Below are 17,234 nucleotides of genomic sequence, written 5' to 3' on the forward strand. Positions count from 1 at the left end.
TTCAGCAACTGTGCATTGCATTGCCATGTAATGTAATGTAATGCAATGCTATCTATCTAGCTCTCCCTCTATACTTCCTTTTGGATAAACAGACATATTAGGCAAGCATTTTGGAGCTTTCACCTAAATAACTACAGGTGGTGAGATAAGCTGCACAATATAATTGACCTTTCAGTATATTGTTGCACACACACCATCTATTTAGCAAATGCCCTTGTTATCAACAGCAGCCTTTTAAACTCACCTGAGCTAACAGGTATGTGAGCTGGTTACTCTGCTGCGCTTAAAATTTCTTTTTTGGTTTGCTACAATGCCTTTTCTGAAACGTTGTCTCCCTCTGCTGGAACACTGACTTCTTTCATTTAATGCCTGCAGACTATAAAAGAGAAACCAATCCAAAAAGTTTGGTTGATTAGTCTGTGGCATTCTTTTAAACTGTTGCTTATGGCGGTCTCTGTGAGCTTCTCAGTGACATTCAGCCATCCAGGTATCCCGCCTGCAGTAGACGGAATGTGGCAATGGAACGCTGGCTGCGCGTGTCATAATAGGCTCTGAGCCTTTATATACCTGCGCACAGCAGCAGCCACCTTCAGTCTGCTGCTGGACAGCCAGCAGCAGCAGCAGCAGCAGGAGAGGTAATTAATCAGCAACCCTCCTGCTAAGGGTAGACAGCTGCTCGTTCCACCCCCCCCCCCCCGCCTTAATTGGTTCTCCTCCCTTCCAACGGTGTTGAGGCGGGTGGGAACAGCCGGGGGTTGAGGGTACTGTGCTAAAAGAGGTGGAGTTATGCAGATCTAAAACGCGTGGATTGCAGCAGCAGCAAGCCGAAAAGTGCAGGCATGTGAGGGATCTAGAGGTTGACAGCATGTCTTCTTAACGGGAGTCCAGGTGGCCATCTCCACAAATGGACTTTTCAGAATCCTTGGGTTGCACCGAAGTCGGAAACCAATTCTGGTTATCGCTTCTCGGCCTTTTGGCTAAGATCAAGTGTAGTATCTGTTCTTATCAGTTTAATATCTGATACGTCCCCTATCTGGGGACCATATATTAAATGGATTTTTAGAACATCGAGATGGAAAAAGAGCTTGCTCTGTCCACTCCACGCATTGACCTGGTATTGCAGTATCTCCAGGACCGGTGCACCCCTTCTTTAATGCAGTTTCTAAAATCAGAAAGAATTGAATTCAATGCTTTTTGTTCATTTTGCTTGTTTGTCGGATTTTGGGATGGACTCTTTGGCTTTGCTTTTCTTCTCCTCATTGGATTTTTCATGTTAAAAGTTGCAGAAGCCAGATGACAAGCTCATTTTGGTTCAACTTCAGCAACTGTGCATTGCATTGCCATGTAATGTAATGTAATGCAATGCTATCTATCTAGCTCTCCCTCTATACTTCCTTTTGGATAAACAGACATATTAGGCAAGCATTTTGGAGCTTTCACCTAAATAACTACAGGTGGTGAGATAAGCTGCACAATATAATTGACCTTTCAGTATATTGTTGCACACACACCATCTATTTAGCAAATGCCCTTGTTATCAACAGCAGCCTTTTAAACTCACCTGAGCTAACAGGTATGTGAGCTGGTTACTCTGCTGCGCTTAAAATTTCTTTTTTGGTTTGCTACAATGCCTTTTCTGAAACGTTGTCTCCCTCTGCTGGAACACTGACTTCTTTCATTTAATGCCTGCAGACTATAAAAGAGAAACCAACCCAAAAAGTTTGGTTGATTAGTCTGTGGCATTCTTTTAAACTGTTGCTTATGGCGGTCTCTGTGAGCTTCTCAGTGACATTCAGCCATCCAGGTATCCCGCCTGCAGTAGACGGAATGTGGCAATGGAACGCTGGCTGCGCGTGTCATAATAGGCTCTGAGCCTTTATATACCTGCGCACAGCAGCAGCCACCTTCAGTCTGCTGCTGGACAGCCAGCAGCAGCAGCAGCAGGAGAGGTAATTAATCAGCAACCCTCCTGCTAAGGGTAGATAGCTGCTCGTTCCACCCCCCCCCCCGCCTTAATTGGTTCATCTCCCTTCCAACGGTGTTGAGGCGGGTGGGAACAGCCGGGGGTAGAGGGTACTGTGCTAAAAGAGGTGGAGTTATGCAGATCTAAAACGCGTGGATTGCAGCAGCAGCAAGCCGAAAAGTGCAGGCATGTGAGGGATCTAGAGGTTGACAGCATGTCTTCTTAACGGGAGTCCAGGTGGCCATCTCCACAAATGGACTTTTCAGAATCCTTGGGTGGCACCGTAGTCGGAAACCAATTCTGGTTATCGCTTCTCGGCCTTTTGGCTAAGATCAAGTGTAGTATCTGTTCTTATCAGTTTAATATCTGATACGTCCCCTATCTGGGGACCATATATTAAATGGATTTTTAGAACAGGGAGATGGAAAAAGAGCTTGCTCTGTCCACTCCACGCATTGACCTGATATTGCAGTATCTCCAGGACCGGTGCACCCCTTCTTTAATGCAGTTTCTAAAATCAGAAAGAATTGAATTCAATGCTTTTTGTTCATTTTGCTTGTTTGTCGGATTTTGGGATGGACTCTTTGGCTTTGCTTTTCTTCTCCTCATTGGATTTTTCATGTTAAAAGTTGCAGAAGCCAGATGACAAGCTCATTTTGGTTCAACTTCAGCAACTGTGCATTGCATTGCCATGTAATGTAATGTAATGCAATGCTATCTATCTAGCTCTCCCTCTATACTTCCTTTTGGATAAACAGACATATTAGGCAAGCATTTTGGAGCTTTCACCTAAATAACTACAGGTGGTGAGATAAGCTGCACAATATAATTGACCTTTCAGTATATTGTTGCACACACACCATCTATTTAGCAAATGCCCTTGTTATCAACAGCAGCCTTTTAAACTCACCTGAGCTAACAGGTATGTGAGCTGGTTACTCTGCTGCGCTTAAAATTTCTTTTTTGGTTTGCTACAATGCCTTTTCTGAAACGTTGTCTCCCTCTGCTGGAACACTGACTTCTTTCATTTAATGCCTGCAGACTATAAAAGAGAAACCAACCCAAAAAGTTTGGTTGATTAGTCTGTGGCATTCTTTTAAACTGTTGCTTATGGCGGTCTCTGTGAGCTTCTCAGTGACATTCAGCCATCCAGGTATCCCGCCTGCAGTAGACGGAATGTGGCAATGGAACGCTGGCTGCGCGTGTCATAATAGGCTCTGAGCCTTTATATACCTGCGCACAGCAGCAGCCACCTTCAGTCTGCTGCTGGACAGCCAGCAGCAGCAGCAGCAGCAGGAGAGGTAATTAATCAGCAACCCTCCTGCTAAGGGTAGACAGCTGCTCGTTCCACCCCCCCCCCCCCCGCCTTAATTGGTTCTCCTCCCTTCCAACGGTGTTGAGGCGGGTGGGAACAGCCGGGGGTTGAGGGTACTGTGCTAAAAGAGGTGGAGTTATGCAGATCTAAAACGCGTGGATTGCAGCAGCAGCAAGCCGAAAAGTGCAGGCATGTGAGGGATCTAGAGGTTGACAGCATGTCTTCTTAACGGGAGTCCAGGTGGCCATCTCCACAAATGGACTTTTCAGAATCCTTGGGTGGCACCGTAGTCGGAAACCAATTCTGGTTATCGCTTCTCGGCCTTTTGGCTAAGATCAAGTGTAGTATCTGTTCTTATCAGTTTAATATCTGATACGTCCCCTATCTGGGGACCATATATTAAATGGATTTTTAGAACAGGGAGATGGAAAAAGAGCTTGCTCTGTCCACTCCACGCATTGACCTGGTATTGCAGTATCTCCAGGACCGGTGCACCCCTTCTTTAATGCAGTTTCTAAAATCAGAAAGAATTGAATTCAATGCTTTTTGTTCATTTTGCTTGTTTGTCGGATTTTGGGATGGACTCTTTGGCTTTGCTTTTCTTCTCCTCATTGGATTTTTCATGTTAAAAGTTGCAGAAGCCAGATGACAAGCTCATTTTGGTTCAACTTCAGCAACTGTGCATTGCATTGCCATGTAATGTAATGTAATGCAATGCTATCTATCTAGCTCTCCCTCTATACTTCCTTTTGGATAAACAGACATATTAGGCAAGCATTTTGGAGCTTTCACCTAAATAACTACAGGTGGTGAGATAAGCTGCACAATATAATTGACCTTTCAGTATATTGTTGCACACACACCATCTATTTAGCAAATGCCCTTGTTATCAACAGCAGCCTTTTAAACTCACCTGAGCTAACAGGTATGTGAGCTGGTTACTCTGCTGCGCTTAAAATTTCTTTTTTGGTTTGCTACAATGCCTTTTCTGAAACGTTGTCTCCCTCTGCTGGAACACTGACTTCTTTCATTTAATGCCTGCAGACTATAAAAGAGAAACCAACCCAAAAAGTTTGGTTGATTAGTCTGTGGCATTCTTTTAAACTGTTGCTTATGGCGGTCTCTGTGAGCTTCTCAGTGACATTCAGCCATCCAGGTATCCCGCCTGCAGTAGACGGAATGTGGCAATGGAACGCTGGCTGCGCGTGTCATAATAGGCTCTGAGCCTTTATATACCTGCGCACAGCAGCAGCCACCTTCAGTCTGCTGCTGGACAGCCAGCAGCAGCAGCAGCAGGAGAGGTAATTAATCAGCAACCCTCCTGCTAAGGGTAGACAGCTGCTCGTTCCACCCCCCCCCCCCCGCCTTAATTGGTTCTCCTCCCTTCCAACGGTGTTGAGGCGGGTGGGAACAGCCGGGGGTTGAGGGTACTGTGCTAAAAGAGGTGGAGTTATGCAGATCTAAAACGCGTGGATTGCAGCAGCAGCAAGCCGAAAAGTGCAGGCATGTGAGGGATCTAGAGGTTGACAGCATGTCTTCTTATCGGGAGTCCAGGTGGCCATCTCCACAAATGGACTTTTCAGAATCCTTGGGTGGCACCGTAGTCGGAAACCAATTCTGGTTATCGCTTCTCGGCCTTTTGGCTAAGATCAAGTGTAGTATCTGTTCTTATCAGTTTAATATCTGATACGTCCCCTATCTGGGGACCATATATTAAATGGATTTTTAGAACAGGGAGATGGAAAAAGAGCTTGCTCTGTCCACTCCACGCATTGACCTGGTATTGCAGTATCTCCAGGACCGGTGCACCCCTTCTTTAATGCAGTTTCTAAAATCAGAAAGAATTGAATTCAATGCTTTTTGTTCATTTTGCTTGTTTGTCGGATTTTGGGATGGACTCTTTGGCTTTGCTTTTCTTCTCCTCATTGGATTTTTCATGTTAAAAGTTGCAGAAGCCAGATGACAAGCTCATTTTGGTTCAACTTCAGCAACTGTGCATTGCATTGCCATGTAATGTAATGTAATGCAATGCTATCTATCTAGCTCTCCCTCTATACTTCCTTTTGGATAAACAGACATATTAGGCAAGCATTTTGGAGCTTTCACCTAAATAACTACAGGTGGTGAGATAAGCTGCACAATATAATTGACCTTTCAGTATATTGTTGCACACACACCATCTATTTAGCAAATGCCCTTGTTATCAACAGCAGCCTTTTAAACTCACCTGAGCTAACAGGTATGTGAGCTGGTTACTCTGCTGCGCTTAAAATTTCTTTTTTGGTTTGCTACAATGCCTTTTCTGAAACGTTGTCTCCCTCTGCTGGAACACTGACTTCTTTCATTTAATGCCTGCAGACTATAAAAGAGAAACCAACCCAAAAAGTTTGGTTGATTAGTCTGTGGCATTCTTTTAAACTGTTGCTTATGGCGGTCTCTGTGAGCTTCTCAGTGACATTCAGCCATCCAGGTATCCCGCCTGCAGTAGACGGAATGTGGCAATGGAACGCTGGCTGCGCGTGTCATAATAGGCTCTGAGCCTTTATATACCTGCGCACAGCAGCAGCCACCTTCAGTCTGCTGCTGGACAGCCAGCAGCAGCAGCAGCAGGAGAGGTAATTAATCAGCAACCCTCCTGCTAAGGGTAGACAGCTGCTCGTTCCACCCCCCCCCCCCCCGCCTTAATTGGTTCTCCTCCCTTCCAACGGTGTTGAGGCGGGTGGGAACAGCCGGGGGTTGAGGGTACTGTGCTAAAAGAGGTGGAGTTATGCAGATCTAAAACGCGTGGATTGCAGCAGCAGCAAGCCGAAAAGTGCAGGCATGTGAGGGATCTAGAGGTTGACAGCATGTCTTCTTAACGGGAGTCCAGGTGGCCATCTCCACAAATGGACTTTTCAGAATCCTTGGGTGGCACCGTAGTCGGAAACAATTCTGGTTATCGCTTCTCGGCCTTTTGGCTAAGATCAAGTGTAGTATCTGTTCTTATCAGTTTAATATCTGATACGTCCCCTATCTGGGGACCATATATTAAATGGATTTTTAGAACAGGGAGATGGAAAAAGAGCTTGCTCTGTCCACTCCACGCATTGACCTGGTATTGCAGTATCTCCAGGACCGGTGCACCCCTTCTTTAATGCAGTTTCTAAAATCAGAAAGAATTGAATTCAATGCTTTTTGTTCATTTTGCTTGTTTGTCGGATTTTGGGATGGACTCTTTGGCTTTGCTTTTCTTCTCCTCATTGGATTTTTCATGTTAAAAGTTGCAGAAGCCAGATGACAAGCTCATTTTGGTTCAACTTCAGCAACTGTGCATTGCATTGCCATGTAATGTAATGTAATGCAATGCTATCTATCTAGCTCTCCCTCTATACTTCCTTTTGGATAAACAGACATATTAGGCAAGCATTTTGGAGCTTTCACCTAAATAACTACAGGTGGTGAGATAAGCTGCACAATATAATTGACCTTTCAGTATATTGTTGCACACACACCATCTATTTAGCAAATGCCCTTGTTATCAACAGCAGCCTTTTAAACTCACCTGAGCTAACAGGTATGTGAGCTGGTTACTCTGCTGCGCTTAAAATTTCTTTTTTGGTTTGCTACAATGCCTTTTCTGAAACGTTGTCTCCCTCTGCTGGAACACTGACTTCTTTCATTTAATGCCTGCAGACTATAAAAGAGAAACCAATCCAAAAAGTTTGGTTGATTAGTCTGTGGCATTCTTTTAAACTGTTGCTTATGGCGGTCTCTGTGAGCTTCTCAGTGACATTCAGCCATCCAGGTATCCCGCCTGCAGTAGACGGAATGTGGCAATGGAACGCTGGCTGCGCGTGTCATAATAGGCTCTGAGCCTTTATATACCTGCGCACAGCAGCAGCCACCTTCAGTCTGCTGCTGGACAGCCAGCAGCAGCAGCAGCAGCAGGAGAGGTAATTAATCAGCAACCCTCCTGCTAAGGGTAGACAGCTGCTCGTTCCACCCCCCCCCCCCCCGCCTTAATTGGTTCTCCTCCCTTCCAACGGTGTTGAGGCGGGTGGGAACAGCCGGGGGTTGAGGGTACTGTGCTAAAAGAGGTGGAGTTATGCAGATCTAAAACGCGTGGATTGCAGCAGCAGCAAGCCGAAAAGTGCAGGCATGTGAGGGATCTAGAGGTTGACAGCATGTCTTCTTAACGGGAGTCCAGGTGGCCATCTCCACAAATGGACTTTTCAGAATCCTTGGGTTGCACCGTAGTCGGAAACCAATTCTGGTTATCGCTTCTCGGCCTTTTGGCTAAGATCAAGTGTAGTATCTGTTCTTATCAGTTTAATATCTGATACGTCCCCTATCTGGGGACCATATATTAAATGGATTTTTAGAACATCGAGATGGAAAAAGAGCTTGCTCTGTCCACTCCACGCATTGACCTGGTATTGCAGTATCTCCAGGACCGGTGCACCCCTTCTTTAATGCAGTTTCTAAAATCAGAAAGAATTGAATTCAATGCTTTTTGTTCATTTTGCTTGTTTGTCGGATTTTGGGATGGACTCTTTGGCTTTGCTTTTCTTCTCCTCATTGGATTTTTCATGTTAAAAGTTGCAGAAGCCAGATGACAAGCTCATTTTGGTTCAACTTCAGCAACTGTGCATTGCATTGCCATGTAATGTAATGTAATGCAATGCTATCTATCTAGCTCTCCCTCTATACTTCCTTTTGGATAAACAGACATATTAGGCAAGCATTTTGGAGCTTTCACCTAAATAACTACAGGTGGTGAGATAAGCTGCACAATATAATTGACCTTTCAGTATATTGTTGCACACACACCATCTATTTAGCAAATGCCCTTGTTATCAACAGCAGCCTTTTAAACTCACCTGAGCTAACAGGTATGTGAGCTGGTTACTCTGCTGCGCTTAAAATTTCTTTTTTGGTTTGCTACAATGCCTTTTCTGAAACGTTGTCTCCCTCTGCTGGAACACTGACTTCTTTCATTTAATGCCTGCAGACTATAAAAGAGAAACCAACCCAAAAAGTTTGGTTGATTAGTCTGTGGCATTCTTTTAAACTGTTGCTTATGGCGGTCTCTGTGAGCTTCTCAGTGACATTCAGCCATCCAGGTATCCCGCCTGCAGTAGACGGAATGTGGCAATGGAACGCTGGCTGCGCGTGTCATAATAGGCTCTGAGCCTTTATATACCTGCGCACAGCAGCAGCCACCTTCAGTCTGCTGCTGGACAGCCAGCAGCAGCAGCAGCAGGAGAGGTAATTAATCAGCAACCCTCCTGCTAAGGGTAGACAGCTGCTCGTTCCACCCCCCCCCCCCGCCTTAATTGGTTCTCCTCCCTTCCAACGGTGTTGAGGCGGGTGGGAACAGCCGGGGGTTGAGGGTACTGTGCTAAAAGAGGTGGAGTTATGCAGATCTAAAACGCGTGGATTGCAGCAGCAGCAAGCCGAAAAGTGCAGGCATGTGAGGGATCTAGAGGTTGACAGCATGTCTTCTTAACGGGAGTCCAGGTGGCCATCTCCACAAATGGACTTTTCAGAATCCTTGGGTGGCACCGTAGTCGGAAACCAATTCTGGTTATCGCTTCTCGGCCTTTTGGCTAAGATCAAGTGTAGTATCTGTTCTTATCAGTTTAATATCTGATACGTCCCCTATCTGGGGACCATATATTAAATGGATTTTTAGAACAGGGAGATGGAAAAAGAGCTTGCTCTGTCCACTCCACGCATTGACCTGGTATTGCAGTATCTCCAGGACCGGTGCACCCCTTCTTTAATGCAGTTTCTAAAATCAGAAAGAATTGAATTCAATGCTTTTTGTTCATTTTGCTTGTTTGTCGGATTTTGGGATGGACTCTTTGGCTTTGCTTTTCTTCTCCTCATTGGATTTTTCATGTTAAAAGTTGCAGAAGCCAGATGACAAGCTCATTTTGGTTCAACTTCAGCAACTGTGCATTGCATTGCCATGTAATGTAATGTAATGCAATGCTATCTATCTAGCTCTCCCTCTATACTTCCTTTTGGATAAACAGACATATTAGGCAAGCATTTTGGAGCTTTCACCTAAATAACTACAGGTGGTGAGATAAGCTGCACAATATAATTGACCTTTCAGTATATTGTTGCACACACACCATCTATTTAGCAAATGCCCTTGTTATCAACAGCAGCCTTTTAAACTCACCTGAGCTAACAGGTATGTGAGCTGGTTACTCTGCTGCGCTTAAAATTTCTTTTTTGGTTTGCTACAATGCCTTTTCTGAAACGTTGTCTCCCTCTGCTGGAACACTGACTTCTTTCATTTAATGCCTGCAGACTATAAAAGAGAAACCAACCCAAAAAGTTTGGTTGATTAGTCTGTGGCATTCTTTTAAACTGTTGCTTATGGCGGTCTCTGTGAGCTTCTCAGTGACATTCAGCCATCCAGGTATCCCGCCTGCAGTAGACGGAATGTGGCAATGGAACGCTGGCTGCGCGTGTCATAATAGGCTCTGAGCCTTTATATACCTGCGCACAGCAGCAGCCACCTTCAGTCTGCTGCTGGACAGCCAGCAGCAGCAGCAGCAGGAGAGGTAATTAATCAGCAACCCTCCTGCTAAGGGTAGACAGCTGCTCGTTCCACCCCCCCCCCCCCCGCCTTAATTGGTTCTCCTCCCTTCCAACGGTGTTGAGGCGGGTGGGAACAGCCGGGGGTTGAGGGTACTGTACTAAAAGAGGTGGAGTTATGCAGATCTAAAACGCGTGGATTGCAGCAGCAGCAAGCCGAAAAGTGCAGGCATGTGAGGGATCTAGAGGTTGACAGCATGTCTTCTTATCGGGAGTCCAGGTGGCCATCTCCACAAATGGACTTTTCAGAATCCTTGGGTGGCACCGTAGTCGGAAACCAATTCTGGTTATCGCTTCTCGGCCTTTTGGCTAAGATCAAGTGTAGTATCTGTTCTTATCAGTTTAATATCTGATACGTCCCCTATCTGGGGACCATATATTAAATGGATTTTTAGAACAGGGAGATGGAAAAAGAGCTTGCTCTGTCCACTCCACGCATTGACCTGGTATTGCAGTATCTCCAGGACCGGTGCACCCCTTCTTTAATGCAGTTTCTAAAATCAGAAAGAATTGAATTCAATGCTTTTTGTTCATTTTGCTTGTTTGTCGGATTTTGGGATGGACTCTTTGGCTTTGCTTTTCTTCTCCTCATTGGATTTTTCATGTTAAAAGTTGCAGAAGCCAGATGACAAGCTCATTTTGGTTCAACTTCAGCAACTGTGCATTGCATTGCCATGTAATGTAATGTAATGCAATGCTATCTATCTAGCTCTCCCTCTATACTTCCTTTTGGATAAACAGACATATTAGGCAAGCATTTTGGAGCTTTCACCTAAATAACTACAGGTGGTGAGATAAGCTGCACAATATAATTGACCTTTCAGTATATTGTTGCACACACACCATCTATTTAGCAAATGCCCTTGTTATCAACAGCAGCCTTTTAAACTCACCTGAGCTAACAGGTATGTGAGCTGGTTACTCTGCTGCGCTTAAAATTTCTTTTTTGGTTTGCTACAATGCCTTTTCTGAAACGTTGTCTCCCTCTGCTGGAACACTGACTTCTTTCATTTAATGCCTGCAGACTATAAAAGAGAAACCAACCCAAAAAGTTTGGTTGATTAGTCTGTGGCATTCTTTTAAACTGTTGCTTATGGCGGTCTCTGTGAGCTTCTCAGTGACATTCAGCCATCCAGGTATCCCGCCTGCAGTAGACGGAATGTGGCAATGGAACGCTGGCTGCGCGTGTCATAATAGGCTCTGAGCCTTTATATACCTGCGCACAGCAGCAGCCACCTTCAGTCTGCTGCTGGACAGCCAGCAGCAGCAGCAGCAGGAGAGGTAATTAATCAGCAACCCTCCTGCTAAGGGTAGACAGCTGCTCGTTCCACCCCCCCCCCCCGCCTTAATTGGTTCTCCTCCCTTCCAACGGTGTTGAGGCGGGTGGGAACAGCCGGGGGTTGAGGGTACTGTGCTAAAAGAGGTGGAGTTATGCAGATCTAAAACGCGTGGATTGCAGCAGCAGCAAGCCGAAAAGTGCAGGCATGTGAGGGATCTAGAGGTTGACAGCATGTCTTCTTAACGGGAGTCCAGGTGGCCATCTCCACAAATGGACTTTTCAGAATCCTTGGGTGGCACCGTAGTCGGAAACAATTCTGGTTATCGCTTCTCGGCCTTTTGGCTAAGATCAAGTGTAGTATCTGTTCTTATCAGTTTAATATCTGATACGTCCCCTATCTGGGGACCATATATTAAATGGATTTTTAGAACAGGGAGATGGAAAAAGAGCTTGCTCTGTCCACTCCACGCATTGACCTGGTATTGCAGTATCTCCAGGACCGGTGCACCCCTTCTTTAATGCAGTTTCTAAAATCAGAAAGAATTGAATTCAATGCTTTTTGTTCATTTTGCTTGTTTGTCGGATTTTGGGATGGACTCTTTGGCTTTGCTTTTCTTCTCCTCATTGGATTTTTCATGTTAAAAGTTGCAGAAGCCAGATGACAAGCTCATTTTGGTTCAACTTCAGCAACTGTGCATTGCATTGCCATGTAATGTAATGTAATGCAATGCTATCTATCTAGCTCTCCCTCTATACTTCCTTTTGGATAAACAGACATATTAGGCAAGCATTTTGGAGCTTTCACCTAAATAACTACAGGTGGTGAGATAAGCTGCACAATATAATTGACCTTTCAGTATATTGTTGCACACACACCATCTATTTAGCAAATGCCCTTGTTATCAACAGCAGCCTTTTAAACTCACCTGAGCTAACAGGTATGTGAGCTGGTTACTCTGCTGCGCTTAAAATTTCTTTTTTGGTTTGCTACAATGCCTTTTCTGAAACGTTGTCTCCCTCTGCTGGAACACTGACTTCTTTCATTTAATGCCTGCAGACTATAAAAGAGAAACCAATCCAAAAAGTTTGGTTGATTAGTCTGTGGCATTCTTTTAAACTGTTGCTTATGGCGGTCTCTGTGAGCTTCTCAGTGACATTCAGCCATCCAGGTATCCCGCCTGCAGTAGACGGAATGTGGCAATGGAACGCTGGCTGCGCGTGTCATAATAGGCTCTGAGCCTTTATATACCTGCGCACAGCAGCAGCCACCTTCAGTCTGCTGCTGGACAGCCAGCAGCAGCAGCAGCAGCAGGAGAGGTAATTAATCAGCAACCCTCCTGCTAAGGGTAGACAGCTGCTCGTTCCACCCCCCCCCCCCCCGCCTTAATTGGTTCTCCTCCCTTCCAACGGTGTTGAGGCGGGTGGGAACAGCCGGGGGTTGAGGGTACTGTGCTAAAAGAGGTGGAGTTATGCAGATCTAAAACGCGTGGATTGCAGCAGCAGCAAGCCGAAAAGTGCAGGCATGTGAGGGATCTAGAGGTTGACAGCATGTCTTCTTAACGGGAGTCCAGGTGGCCATCTCCACAAATGGACTTTTCAGAATCCTTGGGTTGCACCGTAGTCGGAAACCAATTCTGGTTATCGCTTCTCGGCCTTTTGGCTAAGATCAAGTGTAGTATCTGTTCTTATCAGTTTAATATCTGATACGTCCCCTATCTGGGGACCATATATTAAATGGATTTTTAGAACATCGAGATGGAAAAAGAGCTTGCTCTGTCCACTCCACGCATTGACCTGGTATTGCAGTATCTCCAGGACCGGTGCACCCCTTCTTTAATGCAGTTTCTAAAATCAGAAAGAATTGAATTCAATGCTTTTTGTTCATTTTGCTTGTTTGTCGGATTTTGGGATGGACTCTTTGGCTTTGCTTTTCTTCTCCTCATTGGATTTTTCATGTTAAAAGTTGCAGAAGCCAGATGACAAGCTCATTTTGGTTCAACTTCAGCAACTGTGCATTGCATTGCCATGTAATGTAATGTAATGCAATGCTATCTATCTAGCTCTCCCTCTATACTTCCTTTTGGATAAACAGACATATTAGGCAAGCATTTTGGAGCTTTCACCTAAATAACTACAGGTGGTGAGATAAGCTGCACAATATAATTGACCTTTCAGTATATTGTTGCACACACACCATCTATTTAGCAAATGCCCTTGTTATCAACAGCAGCCTTTTAAACTCACCTGAGCTAACAGGTATGTGAGCTGGTTACTCTGCTGCGCTTAAAATTTCTTTTTTGGTTTGCTACAATGCCTTTTCTGAAACGTTGTCTCCCTCTGCTGGAACACTGACTTCTTTCATTTAATGCCTGCAGACTATAAAAGAGAAACCAACCCAAAAAGTTTGGTTGATTAGTCTGTGGCATTCTTTTAAACTGTTGCTTATGGCGGTCTCTGTGAGCTTCTCAGTGACATTCAGCCATCCAGGTATCCCGCCTGCAGTAGACGGAATGTGGCAATGGAACGCTGGCTGCGCGTGTCATAATAGGCTCTGAGCCTTTATATACCTGCGCACAGCAGCAGCCACCTTCAGTCTGCTGCTGGACAGCCAGCAGCAGCAGCAGCAGGAGAGGTAATTAATCAGCAACCCTCCTGCTAAGGGTAGATAGCTGCTCGTTCCACCCCCCCCCCCGCCTTAATTGGTTCATCTCCCTTCCAACGGTGTTGAGGCGGGTGGGAACAGCCGGGGGTAGAGGGTACTGTGCTAAAAGAGGTGGAGTTATGCAGATCTAAAACGCGTGGATTGCAGCAGCAGCAAGCCAAAAAGTGCAGGCATGTGAGGGATCTAGAGGTTGACAGCATGTCTTCTTAACGGGAGTCCAGGTGGCCATCTCCACAAATGGACTTTTCAGAATCCTTGGGTGGCACCGTAGTCGGAAACCAATTCTGGTTATCGCTTCTCGGCCTTTTGGCTAAGATCAAGTGTAGTATCTGTTCTTATCAGTTTAATATCTGATACGTCCCCTATCTGGGGACCATATATTAAATGGATTTTTAGAACAGGGAGATGGAAAAAGAGCTTGCTCTGTCCACTCCACGCATTGACCTGATATTGCAGTATCTCCAGGACCGGTGCACCCCTTCTTTAATGCAGTTTCTAAAATCAGAAAGAATTGAATTCAATGCTTTTTGTTCATTTTGCTTGTTTGTCGGATTTTGGGATGGACTCTTTGGCTTTGCTTTTCTTCTCCTCATTGGATTTTTCATGTTAAAAGTTGCAGAAGCCAGATGACAAGCTCATTTTGGTTCAACTTCAGCAACTGTGCATTGCATTGCCATGTAATGTAATGTAATGCAATGCTATCTATCTAGCTCTCCCTCTATACTTCCTTTTGGATAAACAGACATATTAGGCAAGCATTTTGGAGCTTTCACCTAAATAACTACAGGTGGTGAGATAAGCTGCACAATATAATTGACCTTTCAGTATATTGTTGCACACACACCATCTATTTAGCAAATGCCCTTGTTATCAACAGCAGCCTTTTAAACTCACCTGAGCTAACAGGTATGTGAGCTGGTTACTCTGCTGCGCTTAAAATTTCTTTTTTGGTTTGCTACAATGCCTTTTCTGAAACGTTGTCTCCCTCTGCTGGAACACTGACTTCTTTCATTTAATGCCTGCAGACTATAAAAGAGAAACCAACCCAAAAAGTTTGGTTGATTAGTCTGTGGCATTCTTTTAAACTGTTGCTTATGGCGGTCTCTGTGAGCTTCTCAGTGACATTCAGCCATCCAGGTATCCCGCCTGCAGTAGACGGAATGTGGCAATGGAACGCTGGCTGCGCGTGTCATAATAGGCTCTGAGCCTTTATATACCTGCGCACAGCAGCAGCCACCTTCAGTCTGCTGCTGGACAGCCAGCAGCAGCAGCAGCAGGAGAGGTAATTAATCAGCAACCCTCCTGCTAAGGGTAGACAGCTGCTCGTTCCACCCCCCCCCCCCGCCTTAATTGGTTCTCCTCCCTTCCAACGGTGTTGAGGCGGGTGGGAACAGCCGGGGGTTGAGGGTACTGTACTAAAAGAGGTGGAGTTATGCAGATCTAAAACGCGTGGATTGCAGCAGCAGCAAGCCGAAAAGTGCAGGCATGTGAGGGATCTAGAGGTTGACAGAATGTCTTCTTATCGGGAGTCCAGGTGGCCATCTCCACAAATGGACTTTTCAGAATCCTTGGGTGGCACCGTAGTCGGAAACCAATTCTGGTTATCGCTTCTCGGCCTTTTGGCTAAGATCAAGTGTAGTATCTGTTCTTATCAGTTTAATATCTGATACGTCCCCTATCTGGGGACCATATATTAAATGGATTTTTAGAACAGGGAGATGGAAAAAGAGCTTGCTCTGTCCACTCCACGCATTGACCTGGTATTGCAGTATCTCCAGGACCGGTGCACCCCTTCTTTAATGCAGTTTCTAAAATCAGAAAGAATTGAATTCAATGCTTTTTGTTCATTTTGCTTGTTTGTCGGATTTTGGGATGGACTCTTTGGCTTTGCTTTTCTTCTCCTCATTGGATTTTTCATGTTAAAAGTTGCAGAAGCCAGATGACAAGCTCATTTTGGTTCAACTTCAGCAACTGTGCATTGCATTGCCATGTAATGTAATGTAATGCAATGCTATCTATCTAGCTCTCCCTCTATACTTCCTTTTGGATAAACAGACATATTAGGCAAGCATTTTGGAGCTTTCACCTAAATAACTACAGGTGGTGAGATAAGCTGCACAATATAATTGACCTTTCAGTATATTGTTGCACACACACCATCTATTTAGCAAATGCCCTTGTTATCAACAGCAGCCTTTTAAACTCACCTGAGCTAACAGGTATGTGAGCTGGTTACTCTGCTGCGCTTAAAATTTCTTTTTTGGTTTGCTACAATGCCTTTTCTGAAACGTTGTCTCCCTCTGCTGGAACACTGACTTCTTTCATTTAATGCCTGCAGACTATAAAAGAGAAACCAACCCAAAAAGTTTGGTTGATTAGTCTGTGGCATTCTTTTAAACTGTTGCTTATGGCGGTCTCTGTGAGCTTCTCAGTGACATTCAGCCATCCAGGTATCCCGCCTGCAGTAGACGGAATGTGGCAATGGAACGCTGGCTGCGCGTGTCATAATAGGCTCTGAGCCTTTATATACCTGCGCACAGCAGCAGCCACCTTCAGTCTGCTGCTGGACAGCCAGCAGCAGCAGCAGCAGGAGAGGTAATTAATCAGCAACCCTCCTGCTAAGGGTAGATAGCTGCTCGTTCCACCCCCCCCCCCCGCCTTAATTGGTTCATCTCCCTTCCAACGGTGTTGAGGCGGGTGGGAACAGCCGGGGGTAGAGGGTACTGTGCTAAAAGAGGTGGAGTTATGCAGATCTAAAACGCGTGGATTGCAGCAGCAGCAAGCCAAAAAGTGCAGGCATGTGAGGGATCTAGAGGTTGACAGCATGTCTTCTTAACGGGAGTCCAGGTGGCCATCTCCACAAATGGACTTTTCAGAATCCTTGGGTGGCACCGTAGTCGGAAACCAATTCTGGTTATCGCTTCTCGGCCTTTTGGCTAAGATCAAGTGTAGTATCTGTTCTTATCAGTTTAATATCTGATACGTCCCCTATCTGGGGACCATATATTAAATGGATTTTTAGAACAGGGAGATGGAAAAAGAGCTTGCTCTGTCCACTCCACGCATTGACCTGATATTGCAGTATCTCCAGGACCGGTGCACCCCTTCTTTAATGCAGTTTCTAAAATCAGAAAGAATTGAATTCAATGCTTTTTGTTCATTTTGCTTGTTTGTCGGATTTTGGGATGGACTCTTTGGCTTTGCTTTTCTTCTCCTCATTGGATTTTTCATGTTAAAAGTTGCAGAAGCCAGATGACAAGCTCATTTTGGTTCAACTTCAGCAACTGTGCATTGCATTGCCATGTAATGTAATGTAATGCAATGCTATCTATCTAGCTCTCCCTCTATACTTCCTTTTGGATAAACAGACATATTAGGCAAGCATTTTGGAGCTTTCACCTAAATAACTACAGGTGGTGAG

At 45.1% G+C, this 17,234-nt stretch overlaps 13 non-coding genes across 13 annotated transcripts; all 13 read left to right on the forward strand.

The window, feature by feature from the left end:
* The first annotated feature begins 957 nt into the window (after nt 1-957).
* On the forward strand, nt 958-1,148 carry LOC141216647 (U2 spliceosomal RNA). Its single transcript, XR_012285671.1, has one exon. It is a non-coding gene; the product is annotated as a U2 spliceosomal RNA (small nuclear RNA).
* A 1,121-nt stretch (nt 1,149-2,269) lies between these two features.
* On the forward strand, nt 2,270-2,460 carry LOC141216580 (U2 spliceosomal RNA). The gene has a single exon (XR_012285608.1). It is a non-coding gene; the product is annotated as a U2 spliceosomal RNA (small nuclear RNA).
* Nucleotides 2,461-3,587: 1,127 nt separating this feature from the next.
* LOC141215396 (U2 spliceosomal RNA) lies at nt 3,588-3,778 on the forward strand. The gene has a single exon (XR_012284463.1). It is a non-coding gene; the product is annotated as a U2 spliceosomal RNA (small nuclear RNA).
* Nucleotides 3,779-4,901: 1,123 nt separating this feature from the next.
* LOC141215397 (U2 spliceosomal RNA) lies at nt 4,902-5,092 on the forward strand. Its single transcript, XR_012284464.1, has one exon. It is a non-coding gene; the product is annotated as a U2 spliceosomal RNA (small nuclear RNA).
* A 1,123-nt stretch (nt 5,093-6,215) lies between these two features.
* LOC141215398 (U2 spliceosomal RNA) lies at nt 6,216-6,406 on the forward strand. Its single transcript, XR_012284465.1, has one exon. It is a non-coding gene; the product is annotated as a U2 spliceosomal RNA (small nuclear RNA).
* A 1,127-nt stretch (nt 6,407-7,533) lies between these two features.
* On the forward strand, nt 7,534-7,724 carry LOC141216648 (U2 spliceosomal RNA). The gene has a single exon (XR_012285672.1). It is a non-coding gene; the product is annotated as a U2 spliceosomal RNA (small nuclear RNA).
* Nucleotides 7,725-8,846: 1,122 nt separating this feature from the next.
* On the forward strand, nt 8,847-9,037 carry LOC141215399 (U2 spliceosomal RNA). Its single transcript, XR_012284466.1, has one exon. It is a non-coding gene; the product is annotated as a U2 spliceosomal RNA (small nuclear RNA).
* A 1,124-nt stretch (nt 9,038-10,161) lies between these two features.
* LOC141215400 (U2 spliceosomal RNA) lies at nt 10,162-10,352 on the forward strand. Its single transcript, XR_012284467.1, has one exon. It is a non-coding gene; the product is annotated as a U2 spliceosomal RNA (small nuclear RNA).
* A 1,121-nt stretch (nt 10,353-11,473) lies between these two features.
* LOC141215402 (U2 spliceosomal RNA) lies at nt 11,474-11,664 on the forward strand. The gene has a single exon (XR_012284469.1). It is a non-coding gene; the product is annotated as a U2 spliceosomal RNA (small nuclear RNA).
* Nucleotides 11,665-12,791: 1,127 nt separating this feature from the next.
* LOC141216650 (U2 spliceosomal RNA) lies at nt 12,792-12,982 on the forward strand. The gene has a single exon (XR_012285674.1). It is a non-coding gene; the product is annotated as a U2 spliceosomal RNA (small nuclear RNA).
* A 1,121-nt stretch (nt 12,983-14,103) lies between these two features.
* Nucleotides 14,104-14,294, forward strand: LOC141216581 (U2 spliceosomal RNA). The gene has a single exon (XR_012285609.1). It is a non-coding gene; the product is annotated as a U2 spliceosomal RNA (small nuclear RNA).
* A 1,122-nt stretch (nt 14,295-15,416) lies between these two features.
* On the forward strand, nt 15,417-15,607 carry LOC141215403 (U2 spliceosomal RNA). The gene has a single exon (XR_012284470.1). It is a non-coding gene; the product is annotated as a U2 spliceosomal RNA (small nuclear RNA).
* Nucleotides 15,608-16,729: 1,122 nt separating this feature from the next.
* On the forward strand, nt 16,730-16,920 carry LOC141216582 (U2 spliceosomal RNA). Its single transcript, XR_012285610.1, has one exon. It is a non-coding gene; the product is annotated as a U2 spliceosomal RNA (small nuclear RNA).
* Nucleotides 16,921-17,234: the final 314 nt, after the last annotated feature.

Source organism: Phyllobates terribilis, unplaced genomic scaffold (assembly GCF_046119375.1).
Source record: "Phyllobates terribilis strain yellow unplaced genomic scaffold, ASM4611937v1 Scaffold_236__1_contigs__length_3049075, whole genome shotgun sequence".
Lineage (NCBI taxonomy): Eukaryota > Metazoa > Chordata > Amphibia > Anura > Dendrobatidae > Phyllobates > Phyllobates terribilis.